The 19,253-nt window shown below is 48.0% G+C and overlaps 1 protein-coding gene across 7 annotated transcripts in view; it reads left to right on the top strand.

Moving 5' to 3' along the window:
• TTLL10 (tubulin tyrosine ligase like 10) overlaps positions 1 to 19,253 on the top strand; it is a 201,914-nt gene that overhangs the window by 139,011 nt on the left and 43,650 nt on the right. The window lies entirely within an intron of this gene.

Below are 19,253 nucleotides of genomic sequence, written 5' to 3'. Positions count from 1 at the left end.
AAAGTTGGGATGTGCATGCCATTAATAATAGAGATTACTGGAGTGGTGGTTTCACCCAGTTTATTCTGTCTTTCCCAAAGCAGGGAATAAATCTTTCTTCCCGCGTTGTGTTTCAAGAAGCTGGAGTGACCTGCAGGAGGTGGTGCAAGTGAGTTAGTAGCCCAGTGAGTCATCTTGGGTCACACCCAATTAGGCCCCTCCAGAAACTTGGCTCTTGTTCTGCAGTTCCACCTACCTTCTTCCAGGAATCATGAAGATGCCGTCCCTGCATCTTTAGAGTTATATCAGCACTCCTTCAGCTACAACCTTAGATAAACTGCATCCCCTCATTTGACTCAGGAGCAACCTTTCCCCAGCATTCTCCTTTCTTGGGAGCTGATTTATTTGAGAGCTTAGAAACAGTGAATAGGTTTATGCCACACCCAGCTGTAGACTTAAGAATGGTTGCTTGTTGGCAGGACTTGTTTTGGCAAGCATGAGCAGCAATCGCAGGAAGCTAAGCCACCCCGTCACTCAGGCATACCATGACACCAGCATTATTCAGACTCTGGGCTACTTCAGCTTTGCATGTATCTCTGGATCTTCTCGTGTGTGTGTGTTAAGCCCCATAAGTCTCCCACAATGCACTCCAAACATACAAGAGGATCTTTCATTGCTTACACTGTCATGCTGGAGACTGACAAGGAGAGCGTGGCTGATGGATCAGGCCTAAGGCCCATCTGGTTCAGCATCCTGTTCTTCACAGTGGCCAGTCAGACGACTCGAGGAAGCCCACAGTCAGCACATGGAGGTAACCACACTCCCTCTTGGTTACTCATAAGAACATGAGAAGGGGCAGTCTGAGGTCTGTGTCAGCCAAGGTGCAAGCAGGGACTTGAACAGAGCAGTGAAATGGAGTGCAAAATTCAGGTGCAAAATTCAGGTGAATTTTGTAGCAGGAAATGTGTAAGTAGGATTTGGCCAAGAGATCTGATTCCCCAGAGTGGAAAAATCTGTGGCTGCTTATTGATGTGAGGCAGTCCATGGCAGTGCTGCTGCTGGGGAGTGCTCTTGCACATGAAAATGAAGACGAGGTGTGCAACATCATTTCCATGCACTGTGAAGTATGGTCAATAGAAAGTTATCAGTTACATGGTCTAAACCACTGGGAGATTCTCCTTCATCTCAAGCCGTATTGAAACGAATGGGGGCCAGGCAAGTTGTCCAGTACCCAACATCTCTTCCTTCCCCACACCCTATAATCCATGCTTCTGGTCCTGGTGCTTTTCTCAACCTGGTGCCTTCCAGATGTTTTGGGTGGCTGCTGCGAGTCATAGTCTGAAAACATCTTGGGGGAACCTGGTTCAGGAAGGCTATTCTGTCCTACAAATTGATATTGCGCATGCACCACTGTTCTGAAGCTTGAAACGCTGCTCCCACAATAGACATATGAAGCACATTAGTTCCCCACAAGAATCCCGGGAGCTGTTGTTTACCCCATCACAGAACTACAATCCCCAGCCTCTTTAACCTACTACGGTTCCCCGGATTCTTTTTGGGAAGCCGTATGCTTTAAATGTGCTCTAAATGGGTGGTGTGGATGCAGCCAGAGACTCTCCTTCACCCAAGGAAACAGCCTTCTATGCATCAGCGTGGAAAACGGGCATTACATTCAGATTAACAGCCAAAACTGTTGGACAAAACTTTTTGAGAAGAGGCTCTGTGTGCGCCTGTGTTTGAATGATGATTTCAGGCCCACTCAACCGACGGTCGGTGCCATTCCAGAGTTTTGGAGAGACTTTCGGAAACAGCAGCTGCTTGGAATAGAAGAGCTATTTATTTTTGTCTCCGCGCTAGTGGGTTTGCACTCGATGGCTGGCTGCTTTTCCTTCTTCCTTCTTCTGAGGATTTATTACTCATGGCAAACGCTAAGTAGCCAAAGGAGAAGGGCGGGGAGGGAGGGAGGGAGGCAAGGGGGAACCGGACCAGCCATTGAGATGCCTTGTTACTGATTAACTGCTCGCAAAACAGTTGAGGAAATGGTGTGAAATGTGGATTGACCCTGCAAATTGACTTTTGTCGGAACAAGAGTTCTAAAGCAGACCAATATTATTATTTTCACCTTTTAAGGAAGCCCCAGCACGTAAAAAAAGAAGACTCCCAAATGATTTGTATGGATCAAGAGACACACTTGAGTCAAATTTTCTCCCATAATACTATAACTCACGGGCATCCATTGAAGCTGATTGTTGGGCAATTCGGGACAGATAAATTGAAATCTTTCTTCATGTCGCTCATAGTTAAACTATGGAACTCACTTCCACTGGAAGCAGTGATGGCCACCTACTTGGATGGCTTTAAAAGTGGATTGCACAATTTTTTGGAGGAAAGGGCTATCGGTGACTACAAAACCACAGGAGGGAATAGTTCTCTTTTGCTTGAATCCTGTTTGCCAGTTTCCCACAGGTCAGTCACTGTGGGGACAGGATGCTGGACTAGATGGGTCATTGACCTGATCCAGCAGTCTCTTCTTATATTCTTACATTTACTCCTGCATGGAAAGCAGAGTTGTAGAATTCTAACTCAATTTTTTGTGCTCCAAAATTCATGCGTGTGTGTGGTATGCAAGTTTACCCAAGGTGCCTGGATGTCTAGTTTGTTCCTTCTCCATCTGCCATTGACAACTCTTGCCTTCCCACAGGGCCGATGGCGTGCCGATCGCTGTCTTACCAGACAAAGTTAGATCTTAGCTATCCCTGTCTAATACTGTCTGGTAATGCCGTCGATGGCACTGGCAAAGTCTTCGCCGTGAAAGAAAGAGGAAGACAGGTCTGTTTTAGGCGGGCAGCTCTGGGGTGTGTGCCAGAGGTTGTTCCATCGGGTGCCTGGGTGTGTTTGAAGTGCCCGTTTGAGTCTATGGGCCCAAAGTCCACCTTTATCGCTCTCATGTCAGCCCCATAAAGTCTTAAAGAGAGGAATAAAACCCTTGATAAGAGAGAGGTTGTACAGGTGAACAGCCTCGCATGTCCCTATCACCCAAGCTTGCCTTTTCTGATAGGAGGTGGTTCTTCACCTCCAGCATACACAATATTTAGCTGTGTCAACAGCAACACAGAGGCCTCTTCCTGTTTTCCTAGACTGTAAAGCTGAAATGAGACACTTACGGAGACAATCTGGCTGCTGCCGTAAGCGGAAGAGCTGTGGTTTGTTGACAGAGCACCTGCTTTGCATGTAGAAGGTCGTAGGTTCAATCCCTGGCATCTCCACATAGGGCTGGGAATGTCCCCTCTCTGAAACCCTGGAGAGCTGCTGCCAGTCAGTGTAGACAATGCTGCTGTAGATGGATCAATCAATCAATCAATCAATCACCTGGCTCAATTTTAGACAGCTTCATCTTGTCTAAGTTGTACCCAGCTGCCTGTCACTACTCCTACAAAGGTGTAACTGCATGTACCACATCCCTTGCTTACCCTTCCTTGCCTTTGTACCCATATGGACTAGAAACTTGCACTGTTGTTGTCTTAATTAAAAGATGAGATTCTCAAGAAGCTTAATTCTACATCCAATACAACTTTAAGCACTTTTTGTTTTATTTTTTGCATGCCTGTGGTGTCACAAACCACTGAGCCACAGTGCCTGCTTTGCATGCAAAATGAGCCAGGCTCAATCTTTGGCATCTCCAGTCAAAAGGATTGCATTTCTTTGGTCTTTAAGGTGGCATCTTAAAGCAACTGTTTGTTGCTTTGATTTGCATGCATTTGCATGGCCTAACTAAAGAAGGAAAAGAGATCAGTGCTGGGCTCAGCCATTCTGTTGCTTAATGCTACAGTAACTTTCCTTTGTCTCCATTAATTTTGTGTTGTCCATATGAAGTTCTCCTCCAAATCATTGCCTTCCTACCCTCTCCCTTTCCTCAGCTTGCATTCTTTTTACACCAGGGGTATTCCCAAAAAAGAGAGGGCATGAGAAAATCCAGACCGAGGTAGGGAAAGTGTGGTTTGGAGGACATCATGTGGACAACAGATAATTAATAGAGGCATGGGAAGATTAATTCTTTAAGCTGTAGTTCCTGCATGGAAAGGGGTTGGGCTGGATGACCCATTGGGTCTCTTCCAACCCTACAATTGGATGAGCCTTGAATCTAGCCTAGCCTTCTCCAAGCATAGCTACTTATACTGAAGAACAGAAAAGCAGGAAGGAGTTAGCCAAATGGTAAGAATTGCCAGCTAAATAATGCTGCTTTTCTCACTTCAGAATGTGAATTTCCCAAGTGTGAAAATGTTAATTGTTTATTTTCATGAACACACACACACACACACACACAGCCCTGACTTGGAGCTGTGAAAAAGTTGCAAGCATGAATATTTACTCTGGAAAACCTAAGTGGCAGCATCCCTTGCCGCCACCCCCTCCACACACCTTGCCGTGCAACTAGCACATGGCCCGGGAGGCAAATTTTCTAACCTTCCTCCACATAGGAACGGAACTGAACAGACATTAAACAAAGAGATCTCTATGGAGAGTTTGGGGAGAACAAAGGGTGTCCTGTGCTCCCTTCTCTGGTCAAACAAAACTAACTCCCGAGAGTGAACTTGGGACCATTTCCCCAACTGACAAGGGCCCCCCTTCCATTCAATGAATGATTTCTTTGACCAACCCAGTTGACCAGACTGGCTGGTAGGCCCCCCTCTGATGTAGCCCATGTGAGCACACACTAGGTCATTAAAAAAAGAGAGAAAAGCTAACTCTAATAGGCCAGGGGTTTCTCAGGGATGTTGATTCAAGTAGGCAGGTTGACTTGTGAGCTAATCTCTCTTTCTGTCTGCCTGTCTGTCTCGCTGGACCCCCAGGTACTGTCCTCTTCCCCATCAGATGCTTCCAGGCTCCACCCAAACCAAACTCTACGCCCTGATCTGCCAGGCCAGGCATCAACTTTTAGTTCCCAGACTCCACCCCCCAAAAGAGTCTCAGAGTCTAAGGAGGCTCTGCAAACCCTGCTAGGGACATCCAGAATCTCCGAGATGTGGACCTATCGCTCCATGTCCCTCTTCAGAAAGGCCTACGAAATGGAGGCAATGTTACACCATAGACTCCCCAAACAAACCTAACTGTTTGTGCTCAGCTTCTTCCTTTTGTAGGGGAGAGAGGGGGAGTCTCACATTCCTCCGGGTGGTTCCGAGCTCCCCCTTCCCCACTGCCTCCTCCAAGCGTCTTTGAAGTATGCAAGTGTGTTCTCCGAATTGAAGCAAATTGGCCATCTTTTCTAACATTTGCTCTCTGCTAATTACCTTAAAGAACCTCCAATGTCTCCGAGCGAAATATGTTCTCTGGTGAGATGACTCACAAGAATCTCTCTCTCTCTCTCTCCCTCTCTATCCAGCCCAGCCAGTTTGGGAGGACGGGTGGGGTGTGTTTTATGAAATGCTCCAGATTGTAAAGCGAGATGGGGGGGAGAGAGAAGAGAGAAGGAGACGGCAGCTTTGCCTTCTCAATTACCATTAATTACCGCATTTCGTATTGATGGATTGAATATTGTGCTGCCAATATTCCAGGCCCTGTTTTATCACCAAACACCACATGCCTGGGAGGGAGGTGCCTGCATCCCATCTGTTTTCTTCCTGGTTCCGCAAATCAAATGCGATTCCGTTGACTTTGGGGGCTGCTCATTTATATTCCTGAGCGTGCTGTAAAAATTGTTTGGGTTTCTTTCTCTTTTTCTTTTCATTTCTGTATATAAAACACTCCTTAGCTGTACAATTCAAATAAAATGTGACGTTCCAACTCGGTTTTCGTATTGCATTTATTTTTCAACTTCGTATTTAAAGCATTTTCTCAAACAGAGAATACCCTTGCCAGATAGCTGGAATTGTACTGAACCTGCCGGTTTACTCTCAGGCGACTAATACCTGGGTCTGAAAACAGAGGAGCTTTTGCGCTTCGTCAGGAGACATTTCAAAGAATCAGGGGGTCACCCAATTGTAACTTTTGCCTCTAACACAGGATCTGTTGCAAAGGCAGAACCTCAGAGTAAAGGCAGTAAGAGTGCCATTGGCAAGCAAGGTGCACCACACAGGTATTCCCGCTCTGGAGGACTGCAGTACAGAGGCACTACAGCGTTGACAATCCAATTATTATTTATTACATTTATATCCCAGCCTTCCTTCAGGGAGCCCTGTGTAGCAAACTTGGTTCTCTCATTCCCCATTTCGTCCTCACAGCAACCCTGTGAGGTAGGCTGGTCAGAGAGGGAGGTTAGTTCAAGGTCACTTTGTGAGCTCCATGACTGAGAGGGGATTTGAATGCAGGTCCTATACCAACACTCTCTGGGAAGAGAGACTCCCGCTCCTGTTGTATCACCCAGTGGTCATCTCCTGTTGCCCTGAAAACTGCCTTCCCGCCTGGAGACCAGTAGGATACAAAGCCAGTATATTAGTGAGAATATTCAGCTATAGAATATTTCCCTCGGACGTTCTCATTTCTAGGTGGAAGTTTTCCTTAAGAGACATCGCTTGGCTTTCCTAATGAACCACCACCACCACACACCCCTGCAGTTTGCAGTGGTACAATCCACAGGAGTGGCCACATTAAGCGGAAGGGGACAGAAACCTTTGCCCTACTTTGATGCCGGGGGGGGGGTATTAAAAGCTTAAATGGAATTTAGCTTCCACCCCGCCGCATGTTCACGCCTGCAGCTGCTTCCTCATTCCACCGCAGCAGCCCGCGGATGCATTCATAGCCTTTTGCACAGTGGTTAAGAGAACGCATGCTTTGCACGCCAAAGCCCCCAGCGTCATTCTCTGGGTAGGGCTTGAAATTAACCCCCCCCAAAAAAAACCTTGGGGGGCCATTGCTGGCCCATGCAGATACTGTGCTAGATGGACCAGTGGTCTGACTCGCAAATAAAAGCTGGATCCGCAGGGAAATCATTTTCAGCCCAGGTATGCTAGCTTTCCACTTGCAGAGAGATTTCTCCGTAGGGAAGCATTCAAAAATGTGGCTCCCCCCACCTGGAGAAGGTCCCAGCACCAATCGCCAGCATCTCCAGGTTAGCAAATCAGGAGTCTTCCTCATGTGCTCTCTGTAACTGAGCTATGGCATGCTTTCCCAGGTAACATCCCCTTTCTTTGCCTGCCAGAAATCAAAGATTCCTCAATGCTGTGTCACCTCAGCCCAGCAACAACCACGTAACACTTAAGCCGAGCGCTATCCTCCCCGGGAAATCCAACCCCTTGCAAGGAATTGTGGGAGATGCAGTTCTCTGCCTGCAAACATTGTAAAATCCGAAGATGGGGGGGAAAGCTGAAGGGAGTAGCAGTAAAGCACACACAAACTACAGATATGTACGTTTGCTTTGCTATTCATAGACTCCAAGCCTCCGAGGACAAATATTAAGCCACTGTTATGAGGCTGGTGAGCCAAGGAGAGGCTCGACAAACAGAAGGAGTCACTTTCAGTTAGAGCAGTGAGTTCTGTTTACAAGCCAAGGTCTCCTTTACCCCATCCATCGCAAACCATTCACGTCTGCAAGAAACTGTGATGTGTCACACAAAATGATGGTTAGACAAACACAGAAAGGAGGGGAGGTGTATGTGATCTATAGAGCAAGGGGAAAAGGTATACTCTGAGGACGGGAGGATGCAACTCTCTTGATATCCGGCAGCCTTGTTTCCTTTCCCGGACCTTGAGAATCTTGCATTGTGTATGGAATATTCTAGGTGGGTTTTTTTATTAAAAAAAGGTATATTCTAATACATGGATACCTTGAATGTTAGATATAGATATAGAAACAATTGCACATCATGCTGATCTCTGAGTGGTGCTTGATTCCAGGTGTTTATTCAGGGTTTGGTCTCCTTGGATTGAGGCACAGCGGAGACAGTGGCGTCTTTATGATATACTGTTTAGTTAGACAAATATACAACCTGAGGCTACGATGGAGGGGCTTGCAGCATTAACACCCCAAAGATGTTGCTTCTCCCATAGCCACAGATTTCACAAGGGGAAATCAAGCATCTCTCTCTCCCCCCCCCCTCTCTCACACACAGACTTCTGCCCGCCTTTTAACCCAGCCCTCACACACCTCGACTGTCCCTTTTGTCCTTCTAACTGCCAGCCAGTTGAGGGAGCCACCCCTTTGCCCTCTGGCACAGAGCCACTTCCTTTATCATCCTAAGAACCCATACTCAGGGCCATTATCAAGAAGCTGGACTGGCTAATCCAACAATTGTATCCTTGCTGGTTCAAGGAATTAGAAGGGACTCGGGCATAAAGCCTGACCCCTCTTCCACCTGCAAAAAAACCAAACAAAGCCTCACAACAATATATTCCGCCTTAAACCTTGGAGAGCCACTGCCAGTCAGTGTAGACAATATTGAGTGGCCTGACTTGTTATATGGCAGCTTCCTATGTCTTAAGCGAAGGGCTGTAGCTCTGGGGTAGAGCATCTGCTTTGCATGCAGAAGGTCCCAGTTTCAATCCCCAAAATCTCCAGGTTGGGCTGGAAGAGACTCTGCCGGAAACACTGGAGACTTGTCGCTGGTCAGGGAAGACCAAACTAAGCTAGATGAACCAATGGTCTGTATAAGGCAGCTCCCACTGTCCCGCCCACCCAAATAAGTTGTGGGCCAGGGGTGCCAACTTAAGTAAAATATCGGGGGGGGGGCAGAGAAGTCCTCCTCCACATAATCAATCACATGATGTGGCGTGCACCCCCCCCATTTGAATGGCAATGCCAGAGTACTGGGTGACAGGGCTGATATTTTATTGAGGGGCGCCAAAGGCTCCTATGTCCTCCGGACCTTCTAGGGCAGCTTCAGGATTTGAACCTGCAGCCTTCCGTGACCAGAGCTGCGCAGCCACTTCTCAGAAGACAGCATCAACTGTAGGCAAGAAGCAGAAATCCAACCGGGGCGGGCAGGCTGCTGCCTTGATGCCAGGGTGTTGCACTGGTTGAATGACTGGCTGTTAAAAGCACAAGAGTACATGTGGGTTAGGTGTCAAAGCTTTCACCAGTAAAACTGATGCAGATACCAAAGCAGGCAGGCACCATTTCATCGCCTGCACCTGGCGCCTTGGAAGCAAAATTAAACCCGCGTTGGCCAGCCTTTTTCTCTGGCTGATTCCAGGTCATGCATTCCTGGAAACAAACTAGACTCTCCCACGCACAACTGCGCCAATTCCCAGATGCAGCTTCTCAGCCTCCCTCCATTCCTTCTGCCTGCCCCTTCACCCTCTTTGAAGAACTCTGCCCTTGCCCTCCCCTCCCCGTCGACTCCATCCCGGGTAGCGTCTTTGTTCTGAAGATCAATAGGCTTGACCCGCCTCAGTCCCAAACATTGCCAGAAAAGGCTTGGTGGGCCTTCCGTCCGAGCAGAGGAGCCCAGAGTGATGTTTCAAGCAAGTTAGACAGTCCCCAGATCACAACCAGGTCTTTGTTGTTGGTGAGTACTTGGCAGATAGCAGAAAACTGGGGGGTGGGATGCCCAATTTCTCTCTCCCCTGCCCCTTGCTCTTTCTTCCCCTGCTGTTTCCAAAGCAGGTGGTTTGCAAACTCATGGAAAAGCAACAGAAAACTCAATATTTCAAGGGGGGCCGTCCTTCACCACTCTCTGTGGCACGCAAGCTTTAATCCTGTGTAATTGACCAACTGCTGATAATAAGCACATCAAATACTGTGGTACCTCAGGTTACATACACTTCAGGTTACAGATTCCGCTAACCCAGAGATAGTGCTTCAGGTTAAGAACTTTGCTTCAGGATGAGAACAGAAATTGTGCTTTGGCAGTGCGGCGGCAGCAGGAGGCCCCATTAGCTAAAGTGGTGCTTCAGGTTAAGAACAGTTTCAGGTTAAGAATGGACCTCCGGAACGAATTAAGTACTTAACCTGAGGTACCACTGTAAGTACATTTGTATACGAAACATCCATCCACTTTATTGGTAGGTGAATTAGGTTTTTAGAAGTGCAAAGATACACTTTCTCTCTCCACCCACCCTGGTCCTCTTTTATTGAAAATGGCAAAAGAACTTGATCTCTGGAGGGCTTCCCTTTAGGAAGGGAGAGGTGAAACTTGCGAGAGGATGTCACAGTGTGGAGGTCCAATCCCAGGTGCTTGCCAGCCATGACCACTTCCCATATACTCCATTCCATGATCTCTTCCCCGTGTGTGTGTGTGTGTGTGTGTGTGTGTGTGTGTAAAGCGAAATGTGAGTGGTTCATGTGCAGAACAGCAGGCCATTGTGTACATTTGCACCCCTTCAAGGAGCTCAAGGTGGCAGCACACATGGTTCCCCCCCTTCTCATTTAACCGCCGCAACAACCCTGTGAGGTAGGTTACGCTGAGAGGCAGTGACTGCCCCAAGGTCACACAGTGAGCTTTGCGGCCAAGTGGGGGATTTGAACCCAGCCTCCCAGGTCCTAGTCCAGCACTCTGACTACTATTATGCAAAGGCAGCACTGATACTGAATAATAATAATAATAATAATAATAATAATAATAATAATAATAATTTATTTATACCCCGTCACTCTGGGCAGCTTCCAACAAAACACTAAAATACAATAACCTATTAAACATTAAAAGCTTCCCTAAACAGGGCTGCCTTCAGATGTCTCCTAAAAGTTTGGTAGTTATTTTTCTCTTTGACATCTGGTGGGAGGGTGTTCCACAGGGCGGGTGCCACTACCGAGAAGGCCCTCTGCCTGGTTCCCTGTAACTTGGCTTCTTGCAGCGAGGGAACCGCCAGAAGGCCCTCAGCACTGGACCTCAGCGTCCAGGCAAAACGATGGGGGTGGAGACGCTCCTTCAGGTATACTGGACCGAGGAAGAGAGAAGGAAGCTGGCAGGCAGGGTTACCCACTGGGCTGGTTGTAAGGAAGGAAACAGGCAGGTGGGGACTGACTGAGCGGGAACGGAGGTTGATGGAGCAGGGCCTCCTTCACCTTAATAGACTGAGAAGGTCCAGGCACAATACCTTTGCAGTTTGGCAGCAGAGCAAACTCCATCTTTGCTGCAGCGCACTCCCCCCCAAAATCCCAGTGTTCTCAGGATGCTTCCTGTCATCTCATTCTGCATCTTGCTTGGCAAACTCAAGGTCACCTCTCCTTAGACTTTACGCGCTGGGAATGTTCTCTGACAAGCGAAATTGAAGGACATCAGAAAAGCAGCCGCTTCAGATGCCTCCTCCGCTCAAGTCTCCTTAACCCAACACAGTCTCTTCCATTTTCCTTCCCATTCACCCCCACCCTCGGCAAAGCCGGGTACCGCAGCACAAATAAACATCTGAGAAGCGTACTGTGGAACTCCTGAGAGCGGACCAAGGCACTCCTGATGTCATCTGTGTCTTGGTTATTTCTTTCACCTGCAATATTCAAAACGAGAGGGAGGAAATTGCCCAAAGCAGGACCCACAGTTTAAAATCTCTGTAAGAAACACCATAAAAATGTAATATTAAAAAAAGCAAAAGAGAGAAAGAAGAATCGGCTGTATATTTTGAAAAGTGGTTTGTCTTGACTGCTGGTTTCTTAATAATAATAATAATAATAATAATAATTATTATTATTATTATTATTATTTCTACCCCCCTCATCTGGCTGGGTTTTCACTTCATCACCAAAATCAACACGGTGGGGACGACCCTTTTCCTGGCAACTGGGATGCCGGCCACCATTTTGAATCAAGATGGAGGGCCCAAATGTTGATTCGGTGAGGTTTTGCCTGTGTTTTTTGTTTTGTTTTTTGTTTCGGCATAGGTTTGACCGCCTCTTGAGACATCATTGCCAAACTTGGCATCGGGGTTCCTGTGAGGTAGGGGTGGCAGTCTTCATCAATGGATGTCAGTCACCATTTTTATTCAAGATGGTGGACCAAACCATAGCTCACCTGTTTTTAAGCATACATTTGGCTTCCTCTTGAGACACCATTGCCAAACCTGATGTGGAGTGGGGGTCTCTGTTGACGTTTGGATTCCAAGCGCCATTTTGAATCAAGATGGCAGGCCAAAACATGCCTTTGACATGACTTTACCCATTCTTTGGCACAATGGTTCCAAACTCACAAATTACACTATCCATTAAAAGACAGTGGCTTGAGCAAAGTTTTTCTCCTTCTCTCATGACACTAGAACTCACTGGCATCCAACAAGGCCAAGTGTTGGAAGATTCAGGACAGATAGAAGAATCTGCTTTCCTTACACAGCTCATAGTTAAACTATTTCCACAGCTCATTTCCACAGGAGGCAGTGATGGCCTGGTTTAAAAAAAGGATTATTCAAATTCAAGGCTATCAAGGGCTACTAAGCAAAATGGCTATGCTCTCACTAGGAGTTGCTGGAAACCACAGATGGGGAGGGGCCCTTGTGCTCAGGCCCTGCTTTTGAGCTTCCCAGAGGCACCTGGTTGGCCATTGTGAGTACAGGAGGCTGGACTAGATGGGCCATTGGCCTCATGCAGCAGGCTTTGCTTATATTCTTAAATGTGATAAATTAGGAATGGCTTAAGGGCTACAGTCAGGGATGTGGGTGGTGCTGTGGGTTAAACCACAGAGCCTAGGACTTGCCGATCAAAAGGTCAGCGGATCGAATGCCTGCGACGGGGTGAGCTCCCATTGCTCGGTCCCTGCTCCTGCCAACCTAGCAGTTCGAAAGCACGTCAAAGTGCAAGTAGATAAATAGGTACCGCTCTGGCGGGAAGGTAAACGGTGTTTCCGTGCGCTGCTCTGGTTCACCAGAAGAGGCTTAGTCATGCTGGCCACATGACCTGGAAGCTGTACGCCGGCTCCCTCGGCCAATAAAGCGAGATGAGCACCGCAACCCCAGAGTCAGCCACGACTGGACCTAATGATTAGGGGTCCCTTTACCTTTACCTTTAAGGGCTACAGTCAGTGTGAAGATGGTTTGAGGAACAACACATCAAACAGTAGTATTTTACTTTAAAAAAAGGAGAGGATGCAAACACATTTTGGATAATGTCATGCGATTAAAACCCAGCCCTGGAAATGCTGCGAGGGCATTGTTGGGAGTGGCCGTTCAGCCACATCCCAAGGTACCAAAGACCTATCCTATGCAATTAAGTCCAGAGGCGACCTCTGGGGTGGGCCTTGACTTCGTACGGCACCTGGGACTGCCAGGCCGTCTCCTTCTCCCTCCAGCACAACCTGGAGATGACACTTCCCTTTTTACGCAGCTTGTTTGAGCATTAAACAGTGGCTGATGCAAGGCTGGGGTTTGGACACAGAAGAAAATCAAATATATCTTGCAGGCTTCAGGAATCCTTACCCAGAACTCAGCAGTGGACAGAATGCAATCAAACAAGCCTGTGATCCTAAGGAAGATGCCTGGCAGGCTTCTCGCTTCAGCCGTGCTACGCTGGAAGAAGTCCTCCAGTCTCCCATAAGTCTTCTTCCCCTCTGAAAGAGGCATCTGTTGTTTGAATCTTTCATTCTCAGGGCACTTCAGGGCATTTCAGCCCCTCCAGGGCTCCCTGTTTTCCAGAGACAGTCTTGCATTTACAAGAAGCCATCCCAAGTTTCTGGTTTGATCCCGCTTTTCCTTAGGACATCTCAATTTTCCTCAGAGAAATTTGGGAGGGTATGGAGCTATGCAACTGCTGAGCCAAGGAGATAAGTAACTCCACAACTTTTGGAAGACATCTGAAGGTGTTACGGCAGCCCTGTATAGGGAAGTTTTTAATGCTTTATTATGCCTTTTATATATGTTGGAATCCGCCCAGAGTAGCTGGGGCAACCCAGCCAGGTGGGTGGAGTATAAATAATAAAATTGTTGTTGTTGTTGTTGTTGTTGTTGTTGTTGTTGTTGTTGTTGTTGTTGTGCAGTAGGCCATCCATCCACACCACCCATGTAAAGAACTGTTAAAACAACTAGATACAGCCATGGCTTCCCACAGAGAGTCCTGGGGACTGTTGTTTGTTAAGGGTGCTGTGAGTTGTCGGGAGACCCCCATTTCCATCCCAGAACTACAATCCCCAGAGTTTCCTGGGAAGAGGGATTTACTGTGAAACCGCTATAGGTACTGTAGCTCTTACGCTCAGGTCCTGCAAACCATCTTCCCACAGGCATCCCACTGGCCGTTGTGAGAACAGGATACTGGACAAGATAAGCCACTGGCCTGATCCAGCCTTAGTACTTTTCTTATGTTTGGGGGGAGTGCTTTTGAGGAGCGACTCCAGGTCCACTTCTTTTCAAGCCAGCCTCACTTCCCCTCTGCTCTTGGCTGCCGCTCTGCAAGCTGGAACCTGTCCTTTGGGCGCCTGGCGGGATCTGGAGCAATGTCAGGGAAAGGTAGGCTAACTCCACCCAAAGTTGAGGCTGGTTGGGAATGGCAGAGAGGGAGGAGGAGGAGGAGGAATCCCCAGCTAAAGCCCATTTCCTGATTCTTTCACTTCTAGTCATGCAGGGCTGTGGTTTTAACAGCTCAGCCCCCACCTCAAACTGATGGAGAGCATCCTTTCCGGCACAGAGTCCTTGAGATCAGTGCAGCTGGAGCAGGAGACCAGAATCACAGAATCTTAGAGCTGGAAGGGACACCAAGGGTCATCTAGTCCAACCCCCTGCAATGCAAGAATCTCAGCTAAAGCATCCATGACAGATGGCTTTCCAACCTCTGCTTGAAAACCTCCAAGTAAGGAGACCGTTCCACGGTCAAACAGCTCTTACTGGCAGGCAGAACCAACTGATTCTGGTTTTGCAGCCATCCTCCAGTTCCCCCTGCTGAATTCTGCAAGGGGCAACATTGAGGTTGAGGAGGAAGAAGATGGCAGGCAGGTGGACTGGATCTAAGAGAGAAGGCAGGCAGGTGGAGGCTGGCTGGCGGCAGGCTGAAGTCGGTGGGGCACCTCCCCATTTGCCCCAATGCACCAGCCTCCACTGCTTAAGGATGAGCTTTCGGAGGGGGGAGACAAGGTTGGCGTAGGGACTCAGAGGCCTGCTTTTCTTCTGGCTCCCCCCCCTGCTTCGCCCTGCCTCCGCTTCCCCGCCCCTCACAGTTGCAAATATAAGCATCAGATGTTATGTACTGGTTGCTATGAAGCTACACCCGCTAGGAATATGAGTGTGGGTAGCATGCCAGGAAGCCGCGGTTGGCAGGTGACTCCCACATCAACAGAGCTACTGAGATTTTAACCTGCGGCTGCCAGGAAATGCAGGCAGGGAGAAGAACAAGAAGACAGGAACTGGCTGTGTCATGTTTTTTGTTTTGCCTTCCACACTCCCGTGTCACCTTCAAACACGGGATTCTGGGTTCGGGGGTTGTATCCCTCTCACTTGCCACACACTCTGTCCCAGGGCTCCTCACAGTGGTGGCTGGTTGCACATTGGGGAAGAAGGCAGGGAGCCCAACAGTAGGTGGCGCCAGAGCCAATGAGAGGCGGAGCCAATGAATTCTAGTTTCGTCCTCCTCCTCCTCCTCCCTGCTGAGATTGACAAAGGGAGTCTGAGGAGGAGGAGGAGGAGGAGGAAGTTGACAGGCAGTGCCATTCCCTGGACTGGTTAAATAAGAGGCAAAGGCAGGTGTGGGTTGGCTGCGATTGGTGGAGTATTGCCCCATTCGCCTTAATGAACCACCCTCCCCTGGCTCTCTTAATACAAGTCTGCAGTAGGGTTACAAACAAGGTTATATACAGCTCCCTGGCAGGGCTGTTAACACAGGGCTGCACAAAGGCGCCTCTCTAATTCAAGAGAAGCAAGGGAGGGAGTGGGTAAACTGGAGGCTAGATTTCATGGGACAGTGCATGCAGTCAATTCACTGTGCTAGTGCACAGCTTAACAGTTTAGCAAATCTCTCTGTCCTTGAAGAATGGAAGGCCAATCTTCCGCTTTCTGTAACATACTAGAAGCAAAGTAGCTTTTAAAAAATAATAATTAAATTGGGGAACCCTTAACTTCCAATCCTGCTTATTAAAATCACCCCTTGCTTGCTGAAACTGGCCCCTACTGGTCAACTAAAGTAGATTAATCTCGTTTAGGAGAATGGGAAAACTCTCGCTTTTGCAACTGCGTTTAGTGAGGTGTTTGTGATCTTCCCAAAGGCTGTTGGACTAGATACGGTATATATCTGTCTTCTAAACTTGAGGGAGGTATATCTTATCTGTGCCCCTGGTAATTAGACCCGCTCCCGGCCCCCAGATTTCATGGTTTAACCAAGTAAAAGTTGCCAACTTTCCTCCAGCTCCTGTGTTTCTAAACATAAAAGTGTGTGGTAATATGCAGTTATGATCAAGGATGATGGATAGCCGTGCTGGCCAGGAACATGCAGTCCCCCGAAGTGGTGAAGGCCCTGATGAACAACGTTGTCTCGTGTGACACTTGAGTACAGAAATGCAACTTCATTGTCATTCCAAAACATCTGAGAAGCACCAGGTTGAGGAATGCTGGTCTTTACCAGCTCTAAACTACAACTAGGTCCCTCTCAGTTTTGCCCTTAACAAAGCCTCAGATTTATAGTTCTTACCAGGGTGTATGTGTGTTGAATATGCACCTGCACTGTCAGTGATTTCCCAGGCATTATTTCGTCTTTGCATCTTGATTCCTGAGCCTTAAAGGAATTGAGGGTCTTTGAGAAATGCACTCTCTGCTCATCCTCTGGCAAGGGGAGAAGGGGAACAGAGCAGCAACAGACACACATCACCAATGAATTATTGCCGTCAGATTGGTGGTTAGACGGGAGAGGGTTAATGGGACCAGAAGGCCGGCTGAAAGTTGGTCAAACCTGTCTGCTGGCTCCAACCAGGCACCTCCTATTGTTAGGTAAACTAAATACTTAGGTAACTGGTTTTGTGATGCAGGACTATTTGGGGAACAGTTCTAAACAAGTAGATTCCCCCTCAGAAGAGAGAGGAAGACTTCCTTCTCCTCACTCCCAGCTAAGGATGAGGTAACCCAAGTGCAATCTGAGGCTGTCTCCTAGTAAGTTTTAGTGAAATTAATTAATTCAATTAGACATAATAGAAGCCTGCTGGAGCAAGCAAATGGCCCATCTAGTCTAGCATTCTGGTCCCACAGTGGCCAAATTCCACACTTTAGCCAAGTACTTTCTTTTATCTGTCATGAATCCTTCAACACTCAGCTTCATTTGACACCATGCCTGTTCTATTCACTGGGTCTACTCTAAGTAGAAAACCCTCCTCCTTTGCACTTCCGTGAGCCGAAATGCAGCCAATCCTTCGAGATTCACCCATTTCCAAATTTTGTGGTGCAGTTCTCCAGCCAAAGGCATGGCAATATGTATCTAATATTAGGAGGAAGTGTGCACATATATGCATCTATTACTGAAAATAACATGAAATACATTCAGTTGGGGGGAAATTCCTTTGCAAAAATACACATGTTAGGAGGAGAAATGTGTGCTATAAAATGCTGGTGGATTTTGTCAGGCCTTTAAAAAAAGGTCTCAAACTGACAGGGAAATGTGGCAAACTGAATTGAAGACTGGGAAAATGAGAGAAACCAAAAGGACCGATCTGTCCATCCCTAAGTCTGAGTGAGACACAGAGAGTTAAATTTGACCTCCAGACCACCTGGATCCGCCTGGGTATCTTGATGTGGAAGCAGAGGACTTTTATAGTCTGTTGGAGAGTTTGGGCTTCTTGCCTGTGCTTAACCCAGTGCTTTTTTTCGGGGGGGCGGGACGCAGGGGGACGCACACCCCTAATCATTTTGTAAATCTGAGTTTGGCCTCATTGAGGGGCAGTATTTCAATATGAGTAGGAAGGTCGGCGGTTCGAATCCCTGTGATGGGATGAGCTCCCATTGCTCGGTCCCTGCTCCTGCCAACCTAGCAGTTCGAAAGCACGTCAAGTGCAAGTAGATAAATAGGTACCACTCCGGCGGGAAGGTAAACGGCGTTTCTGTGTGCTGCTCTGGTTCACCAGAAGCGGCTTAGTCAAGCTGGCCACATGACCCGGAAGCTGTACGTCGGCTCCCTCAGCCTATAGAGCGAGATGAGCACACAACCCCAGAGTCGTCCGTGACTGGACCTAATGGTCAGGGGTCCCTTTACCTTTGCCTTTAGGAAAACAAGAGTACCCCTAAACATTTTTTTAGAATAAAAGCACTGGCTTAACCTATATATTTGCAAACACACACAAATATTTGGAAGCACCAACAATCTCCCCAAAGACCCCCTTCCCCAACAACCAAACCCAAGTGAATGCTTGGACTCCTTACTTGCTTGGGAAAGGGGGGTTGAGCATAAGAATACAGTATTTTCTAGCAAGAGCAGAGCAGGTGGGAAGGAAACGGAGACGACTCTACAGTGCCATCTTGTGGCCTCTGTTGAAATCAGCTTATTTGCCAGCCTGCATGGCCTTTTAGGAGATTTCCCCTTCTCCTGTACTCACATTGACAGAGTTAAGCAGCAGCTGGTGGACATTTGCAAGGGCTCGTGCAAGAGGATGTCTCACATTGCTCTTCAGAAATGCACAGAATTGAGTCAGAGGAAGGAGAGGCATGTCCGAAACCCTGAAGAGCCACTGCCAGTCTGTGCAGAACTGAGGTGGAGAAGTTGTAGCCCTCCAGATGTTGCTAGACTACAACTCCCATCATCACTGGCCCTGCTGGTCAGTGCTGATGGGAGTCCAGCAACATCTGGAGGGGCAAAGGTTCATCACCCCTGGTGCAGACTAGCCTTCCACAATCTGCTGCTCTCCATATATTTTGGCCTACCAGGTCTGAGACCTCCAGATGTTGCTGAAGTGCAGGCAAAAGGTAAAGGACCCCTGGATGGTTAAGTCCAGTCGGACTTTCAGGCTGAGGGAGCCGGCGTTTGTCCACAGACAGCTTTCCGGGTCATGTGGCCAGCATGACTAAACCACTTCTGGCACAACAGGATACCATGATGGAAACCAGAGTGCATAGAAACACTGTTTACCTTCCTGCCGTAATGGTACCTATTTATCTACTTGCACTGGTGCGCTTTCAAACTGCTAGGTTGGCAGGAACTGGGACAGAGCACCGGGAGCTCACTCTGTCATGGGGATTCAAATCGGCAAGCCCAAGAGGCTCAGTGGTTTAGACCACAGCGCCACTCGCATCTCTGAAGTGCAACTCCCATGCTTGGCCACAAAGGCTGGAGCTGATGGGCATTTGAGTCCAGCAATATCATCAGGGCTACATGTAGGGACGGAGGAATCTGCCCATTTCAATTTCTCTCAGTTTCTCGTTTTTTTCCAGTCTCTAGCTTGCTTTTCCCATTTCCACATAATTGGGATTTATTCACTGAATCGCAGAATTGCAGAGTTTGAAGAGACACTCCAAGGGTCATC

This window comes from Podarcis raffonei, chromosome 8 (assembly GCF_027172205.1).
Source record: "Podarcis raffonei isolate rPodRaf1 chromosome 8, rPodRaf1.pri, whole genome shotgun sequence".
In the NCBI taxonomy this organism is placed as follows: Eukaryota; Metazoa; Chordata; class Lepidosauria; order Squamata; family Lacertidae; genus Podarcis; species Podarcis raffonei.
The sequence above is the reverse complement of the archived record's forward strand: the minus strand, read 5'-3'. Positions and strand labels throughout refer to the sequence as shown.